This window comes from Lynx rufus, unplaced genomic scaffold, assembly GCF_022079265.1.
Source record: "Lynx rufus isolate CCGP_SWC_20201006 ecotype Redwood Valley unplaced genomic scaffold, mLynRuf1.p SCAF_5, whole genome shotgun sequence".
Classification (NCBI taxonomy): domain Eukaryota; kingdom Metazoa; phylum Chordata; class Mammalia; order Carnivora; family Felidae; genus Lynx; species Lynx rufus.
The window spans coordinates 107,137,756-107,146,504 of NW_025814867.1; positions in this window are offsets into that span (position 1 = coordinate 107,137,756).

Here is an 8,749-nt window from a genome sequence, read left to right on the forward strand (position 1 = left end):
GATTTTTTGGCAGGTCAGTTAAATGATCATATTGGTTTATTAGAGAGATTAGATAAATAGCTGTTTTCCAAATGTGTTGAAAGAGGAGACCGCATTTAAGAATACCTATTAGAAGTCTGTTTCTGAAGTTTAGTGAAGAGCTGATAAAAGCTGTGGAAGAAATCAAGAATATTTTGTAGGCCACAATCAGACAGAATTGATGTTTGAATGAACCCAGAGGTAGATATGTAAAGAGCACTTTGAGGTTTCTGGGTAGATTACTGAGATTATGATCCTTATTTATTTTTCCTAGGAATTCTCACATTGTATTTAGGCCAATTTTATGCTTCAAATGACCATTATGATTTAAGTAAATAATGACTGTAATGACCATGAAAATGTGCTTGCAGATATCCAGATATAGGATGAAAAAATTAACTGGTGGCCTCAGCTGCCCTGCTTTATAATCTAGTGTGTTTGAGGTAACACCTCCCAAAGACTGCTCTCAGTGAATGATTTGGAAAACTAAGTAAGGCAAACTAAGGCAGAAAAACTAAGGCAAACCCATTTGGATATCCAAGACTACTCTGACAGACACAGTTAGCTCACAGACTCTCCAAAACTTTGCTGAATCTTTCTTAGACTGCCTGATAACCCAGGACATTTTCATTCAACCTTCTCCCACTTCCTCCTTTGCTTTGTATCAAATTTTCGCCACAGTCTGATGGATCTCTCCAGGGCATTCCCCTACTCATTCACAATTTCCTCCCACTCAGTTTGGGAACAGCTACTCCATTGTTCCTTCAAGCCTTTCTTTCTAAGAGTAAACACTGGAAAAAGTTAGTAGAATAAACTAGCTATGGAGTTCATCTTCCTTCTTCACTATCCATTCTTAATTCCTTGAGTCTTCAGCTTTCACCAATTCAGGTATTGGTGGCTTGTGACCCAAACGTTCATAATTAAGGGACACAGCACTTGATAGTCACAGCCTTCTCAGTTTGGAGTTGTGTCACATGTTTATTCACAATTACAATGGAAGAAGGGTGTATCAGGAGGCACCCAAGTAAATCATCTGGTTTATACAAATATTCCTCCCAGTTTCCATTGCATAAAAGCAGCCATATTGTCTGCTGACTGTGGTCAATTACCCCTGATGGTAAGTTGATTCCTGTTTTGTCCCGCTTGCTCTTGGGCACAAAGTGCCTTAACTTGTAGTTAACTAAGACTTTGGTTGTGTCTCTGTAGAAACCAGAGTTGTAATGAGAATAAAAGAAAAATCTCCCAGTGAGTCACTGTCAGTGTTGGCAAGTGGAGACATTCCTGCTTCTGTATCTTGGATCCTGGACTATAGGTTTTTCCTTTGGGGGCACAGAACCATATGAATTTCTCTGATTTGATAAGTGTATTGCATCCTGACAGATGGTACACCATCTTTTCAGAGTGCTTCCTCTGAGCTGTCTTTCAGCTGTACCTGTAAAAGGCTATTCCTGCATTCCTGAGGTTGTCATTAGATACCATGGAACATGATATGTATGACTGGTGGATTCCATTGTTTTAGGCCTAATCCCACAACTCCTTTGCTATCAAGTGGGTCCCATGATAGGAGGCAGTATTATGTGACATTCCATGCTTATAGATCAGGTATTCTATAAGACTTGGATTCTTGGTGCTATCTGATATAACACACATGCAAAGTAAGTATCTATCATTATAAGGACATCCATTGGACCACTGATCTAGGATGAAAATGACCCAATATAGTCAACTTACTACCAAGTTGGCCATTTGGTCTTCTCAAGGGATAATGCCATATTGGTGGTTCAAGCATTGGTGTTTGTTCTGATTTGTTGGAAATTCAGAAGGAACCAGAGCTAGACTGGCTTTGGTAAGTGGGAGTCCATGCTATTGGATCCACACATTATCTCCATCTTTACTATCTGACCCATTTTGTTCATGTGCCCATTGTGCTAGTTTTGACAAGTCTGGTTTACATCAACTGGCTGAGAGTATTGGTCTACTTGCTTGTTAAGTACCTCTTCTATGGTGGATGGCTTCTGGTTGGCTTTAACAAAATCCTTGCACTCTGATATGTGTAACTACCCAAGACACTTAAGGCAGGAGTGTAGGACCAAGCCGGCAAGGAGTGACAGGGCTCTATATAGAAACCCATTTGCTATTAGGAGGAAGTTGTGACAAAGAATAGGTTATTGCATAGCCTTGTGTGATGGTCAAATACTAGGGACTTTGAAAAAGCTGGTGTAGGGATAGAGTCAGGTTTTAGCATGAAGCTTATATAATTTAGGGGAGGAGAAGCCCTTCCTAAGGAAAAAAAAAGTAACAAATATAAAATCACATAAAAATATGATTGCTTACTTAGAAAATAAATCACAAAAGAGTACTTGGCCTTTGAGATTCAGATTCTTTTTTTTTTTCTGGGAATTTTTTAAGGCAATTTACCAAAATCTTTGCATTAAAAAAATGTTGAGGGCAGGGGTACACATGGAATCTGTACTTTTTGCTTGATTTTTCATGAATCTAAAACTGCTCTAAAAAATAAACTCTATTTTTAAAAAATGTTTTCTGATTGTAACCTGACTGCCCTCTCTAAATAGACCACTTTATAATTTTCATACATCTTCCAGGATTCATAGATCCCAAGTTGGCATATGAAAGGTGCCTAGGCTTAGAATTCATTAGCATCACAGAATCTACCTGTGAGCTGATAACACTAAGTCAATCAGCAGCATTTTGAGTGCTCTTTCCTGGAAAGAAATGGTATCTTATTCATTGGTTTTCAAGCTATATTGCCCAAGTGATTTTCTTTTCTCTTTGGGCATTTTTTTCTCTTTAAGTTCCTTTATCAGCCACCAAATTTTGGAGTTTCTTCAGAGTTTGGCCCTAGTCCCACTTCACTTCTTACTCTATACTCTCCCATTAAACATCCAGATTGGCATTTACTTTTCAATTACCTGCATGTACAGATGACTCACAGATTTATATCTCCAGACCGCATGCCTCCTCTGAACATCATGTCTAAATGTCCCCTAGATATCTTCTCTGAAATGACTCAAAGTCTCCCCCAGAATCAAATCATAATCTGTCTCACCCTCCACATCTAGTCCTCTATTACACTGCCAATTTCAGGTAATATAATTTCCACATCAGTGAATCCTTAGTTACATGAGCCCAATGATCTTGCAATCATCCTCAAACTTCCTTCTTTCTCACAATCTTTATACAAATTTAAAGAAACTTTGCCAATTTTACTTCCTAAATATCTGTAAGCGTGTCCATTTCTTTCAAACCTTCCCACTAGTACCTTAGTCCAGGGTGCCACCATATAAATCCTGGGCCTCCACAATAGGCTCCTAACTAGTATACCTTTTTTCTTTTCTTGCCTTCTTATTAAATCTGTACACAGAGGCCAGAGTGATCTGTTATAAATGTGAATCTAATTAAATCACATGCTTGCTTAAGTCTGTTCAATGTTTTCCCATTGCTCATAAGATAGAGAATAAATTATTTAGCAAGGCTTACAAAGCTGTGGTGATCTGGCTTTACCCCTTGAGTCTCATCTCACAATATATTCTCCTTAATTTGGTCTACTTATGCTATACTGTCTTTCTCTAGGCTCCTTAAATACCCCATGGCCTTTCTGCCACGGCCTTTGAAAGTGCCAGCACACAGTTTCTTCTTTACCCAAGTAACTTCTAATCATTCTCAATATTTTAGTTCAATTGTCCTATCCTAAGGAAATCTTTCCAGACCTCCCTGATGAGCTCTAATGGCCTGTTAACTATCCTTAGAATGATGACAACTTCATATTTCCATGGCTATTTGCCATCTTTTCCCCTATATTGTAAGCTCCATGGCACCAAGGACACTTTGGACCATTTTCACCACTGAGTCTCTGGTGCCTAGCACAGTTCCTGGCACCTGACACTTAATGCATATTTACTAGTGAATAAATTAAGTTTGTAAGGGATTGATATTTTTTTCATACAAGCAACATATATTTAAAACACTTATGGGTTATTATCTTGGTAGTGCTTTTCAGGAAGTCTTGTCTTGAGCATAATGTATCCAACTTGTAAAAGTGCCCTTTTCTCTAGCAGAATGGAGCTTCTAAAACCTAGCAAAATATTTTGTCTGTGTGTACAGAGTGGTATTCAGGGAGTATGCTGCATGAGCTAAATGTCTAAATATGTTACCTACCAATTTGCCTAATGGTTGTGTTTGATCATAAATGTTGGCTGTCACTTTGGTCATCTAGTTAAGTTTCTAAGTGTATTTGCTACACACATATCAAGTTGATTAGAGATGATTTGCTGATCTGTTTTACTTTAAGTAAATAGAAATCTAGTGTTCCAAAACATGCAATTGAATCAATTTGGCAGACTGCTAAAAGAATACTTAACACATGTTCTCCAACCCAAGGGTATCCAGTCTGAAGCTATAGCATCAGCCAAATTCAATTCTCAGTGAAAAGCACAAGGGAAGCTTGTTCTGTATTGGCTAGATTGTTGTTAAATGAAAGACTTATAGAGAAGTGAAGAATAGAAAAGAAGTCAGAGAGAAGGACGTGGGTTTGCAGATATAGATTGTTATCATGTCCCATGCACTGTAAATATAATACCTCAGCAATTCTTAAATTCATTCCAGAGATACCATTTTTATTCCAGTCCTAAAAATGAGGACTAAAAAAAAAGATATACCATTTTATCCCCAGTAGGAATACCTTGGACTGAAAAGGCTGCTGAATGAATGAATGAATGAATGTCCAAGATTACTTGACCTGAAAAAATTAGATATGTTTCTGACCCTCAACCATACTTCTTTCATACCATGTACTTTTAAATGTAGATTTCATTATTATTCAGGTATAGTGAGGCCAGCAGACCAGCAGACAATTGGCATTGAAAAGACAGTTTCAAAGACCTCTAAAGAAGAGGGGGTCACATGTGAAAGCAATAGGGTCAGTGGGAAGGCAGAAGTGGGGAGAAATTGTCAGTAGGAGCCTTTATTGTGGTTTTAATAGGCAAGGCAAACCAGGGTAAGCAGATTTAGGATTAGCTACCTTGAATAATTTCAGCAGGCTCTGGAGCACAGAGACTGTTTCTTGTTATCTGGTACTTGGTCCTAGGGTGATTAGGGCAGAGGGACAGTGGCCTTGAGTGTAGGAGCCTGGTGAGAGCCAAATAAAGCAAGTGGTTGGGATATAGGGTTCAGATTGTTGGTTTGTCCGTGAACGGCACATATGCAGGTGCATCCTTTACTATTTGTATAATTGGCTAACGGTGGGAAGCAAAGTTTCCCCAGGGTCAGTAAAGCTCTAAGGGTTAAAACATTGGAATAAAATGACCTGCTTTTATTAACTATACCATGTCAAAGGAGTAGTTAGTTAAGAGAAAAGAATCAGTGCTGATTTGGGCTATTGCACATGAAAACATACTACGTTGCTATAATTCATATACTCAAGGATAAGGAGGTGTCTTAAGTATCTTCCATTTTACTGTCTTTTGAGGATACACAATTTAAGTACCTTCAGGAAAACAATTTTTCCTTTCTCCTCTGTCTTTATAATGTGTTTCAATATATCACAATAACATATTACATCAATTTATGATATTTTAAATGAAGTTTGCATCTAGGTAGGAAGCTCAGTACTAACCCTTGCCATAAGTGAAGAGGATGTAGACAGAGGTTAGAATTCGGAGAAAATGGGATTAGGTAACATTCTAAAAAATGGTTGTGTTTATTCTAATGGAACGGTGCTCTGTCAGACCCTTGCCATGAGGATCCCTGATGGAACACCAAAATATTAAAAGATGCATTATATTAGACTGAAAATCAATAAATATTTTTGGCAGTTGGTTTCACTGGTCTTTTTCATGACTTGTGTTCTCAGTGCAAACATTATTGTCATTAAGCAAATATTTTCATGGCTCACATGATCTGAGAGATAACTGAGTTCACTGAAAACTTTATAGAATGATTTCTTTTTATCAGGAAAATCTCTCCCTTTTTTTCTTGGATTTAGATGAAATGTATGTATTTGTGTGTGTACATGCACACCTGAGTTTGTGTGCATTGGTGGGTGAAGCAAACATAAGAAAATTACCTGGATTCATATTTTTTAGTTGTTTCTTGAACTTCAAAGGGAATATGCTAAACTGATTTGTTGACCATATCTGATATTTTGTAAAATGTATTCCAGGTGGAAATTTACAGGGAAAAATTTTACGCTGACACAGTTGGAAATGTTTAAACACTCAACACAATGAAGTTCACAATGGAAAATCTGACAAATCTTTTACATTAGTGGCAACGTGAGGCTCCCTTGAAATTACCAAACAGGCAGCAAGTGCCATAATAAAAGCTTTTTGGAAATTGTAGGGGAAAAGCCTGTAGCTGCTCTTAGATAATTATTTTTCTAATTGTGTATTCCTAACTCAAGGGAGAACCTGATGGTAACAGTATGTTCCTCTATTGTAGTCTATCCATTTAGTTTTCAAATAGCCATGTTAGGTTAGCATTGTGTTTAAGGCTTGGAGTGGGGTGGGTTTTGTTGCAAAAGGAAAAATGTAACATAAAAAGCCCCTTTCAGCAATTTAGGTTCCATGTCTTTGAGTTAGATGGCAGATGATGAATGTTTGATTTGTTTTCACAGATAGTGGCCTAAAAAGCAAATCAAAGAATGACTTCCCAGGATGAAAAAAAGGAGAAAGAGAAACATGGGCTTTTTTTGGTATTTTTGTTCCATATAAGCAAAGATATTTCTGAAAGGCAATAAAATAACAAAAGTACTATTCTGAGCATTGTTGATGTCTTAAGTTGAAGGTAGGAGAGCACGCAGCTGGCAAAAACTTGCTTCTAAAACATTAAATCATCATACAAAAGGTCTGGAAACATCCACTCAAGATCTAACGCATCTCAGATAGATTTATTCATGTACTTACTTAAAAATATTTACTGAAAGATTACCATGTGCCATGTCCTGTTCTGAGGTACACAACAGTGAACAAAAATAGAACACGTGCTCTACTGGCGTATGTTTAAAGACATCTCTCTACCTCCTTTGATAATAATGTAATCAGCTCTAGCATCAAATCATTTTGTAATGTGGTATTTTTTTCATGCTTCCTTTTGTTAGTTGAGTGTGTGTGTGTGTGTGTGCATGTGTGTGTGTGTGTGTATGTGTGTGTGAGAGAGAGAGAGAGAGAGAGAGAGAGAGAGAGAGAGAAAGGGAGGGTAGAAGAAGAGAGGGAAGGAGTGGGGAAGGGAGAGAGAGTGAGAGAGAACGTATTGCTTGGGGGTACAAGGAGTTTTATTTAATAACTATAAAATTTGCAGCAACATTTAACTAAGGGATAAAAGTTGCGATTGAAGACAAAATATATATCAAATAATGTCTGGTTTAGTGAAAACTGGATTTTCTTCCTCCTTATTAGACCTGGTATTCTTCACCTTACATTTTCATGATTTTGTTTCTTCTATACTTCAGGGTTCTCAAATATGATTTCATATTGGAATCACCTGGGGAAATTTAAAAATTACTAATTCTTGGTTCTAACACACGCCAATCTGGAAAATTTATTTAATTAGTGGTTTAGTGTTCTCTGGATAAATAGAACCAATAAGATGTATATACAACGTGTGTGTGTGTGTATGTGTAGATTTATGAGGAATTGGCTCACATGGTTATGGAGACTGAGAAGTCCCATGTTCTGCTATCGGCAAGCTGGAGACCCCAGTGGTATAATTCCAGTCCGAGTCTGAAGGTCAGAGAACCAGGGAAACCAAGGGTATAAATTCCAATCCAGGGGAAGGACAAGACTGCTGTCCTAGTTCAACCAAGTGGGCAGGAAGGGAAGGTTATCTTCCCTTCTTTTTCTTTGTTCTATCCAAGCCCTCAGTGGATTGGAAATGCCCACCCACACTGGGGAGAGCAGTCTACATTACTGAGTCCACCTATTCAAATTCAAATCTCATCTAGAAACACGCTCAGGAATACACTCAAAAATAATGTTTAATTTGGTACCCCAATGGACCAGTCATATTGACATATAAAATTAACTATTGCAACTGGTCTGGAGTGCAATCTGGGCATGAGGAATTACAAAAGCTCCCCTAGTAAATCTCATGTTTAACCAAGGTTGAATTATACTGTTCTGAAACACTGGTTGGTGCTCAAAGTGTGGACCCTGCAGCCTCAACATCATCTGTGAATCTGCTAGAAATGCAAATTCCAGGGTCTTACCCCTGATCTACTAAATAAGAAACTCTAGGGATAGGGCTTATAAATTTTTATCTAACCTTGTAGGTGATTGGAAGGATGCAAATGTTTGAGAAACATTGTGGTGGAGCTGGAAATTAATTTGCATTTCAAATCAGTACCCAAGTGATACTGTCTACTAGTCCAAGGACAACATTTTGAGACCCAACTCCCATCTAATTCTTTCATGCTACATCTGCTTACACTTGATGGAATGGAGTTTTCAGGACAAAAAAAAAGTAATATGTGCTAGATTTTGCTAATGCAGTTAACCAATGTTTTATTCTCAATGATACTCTCTTATCTGATGGTTTGCTGTGGGGGAAAAGGTAGTTTTAGTTTAGGAACCAAGTTGAAAAGTTTCCATTTATCTTATACTATCACAAGCACTTGACTTGGAATATAAGTTGGTTCAGTTATTCCCTTGCAGGCAAGAATAGATATCCAGGTGTTAGATTCACAGAAAATGCACCTGACTCAGAGCCAGCTTTTGTG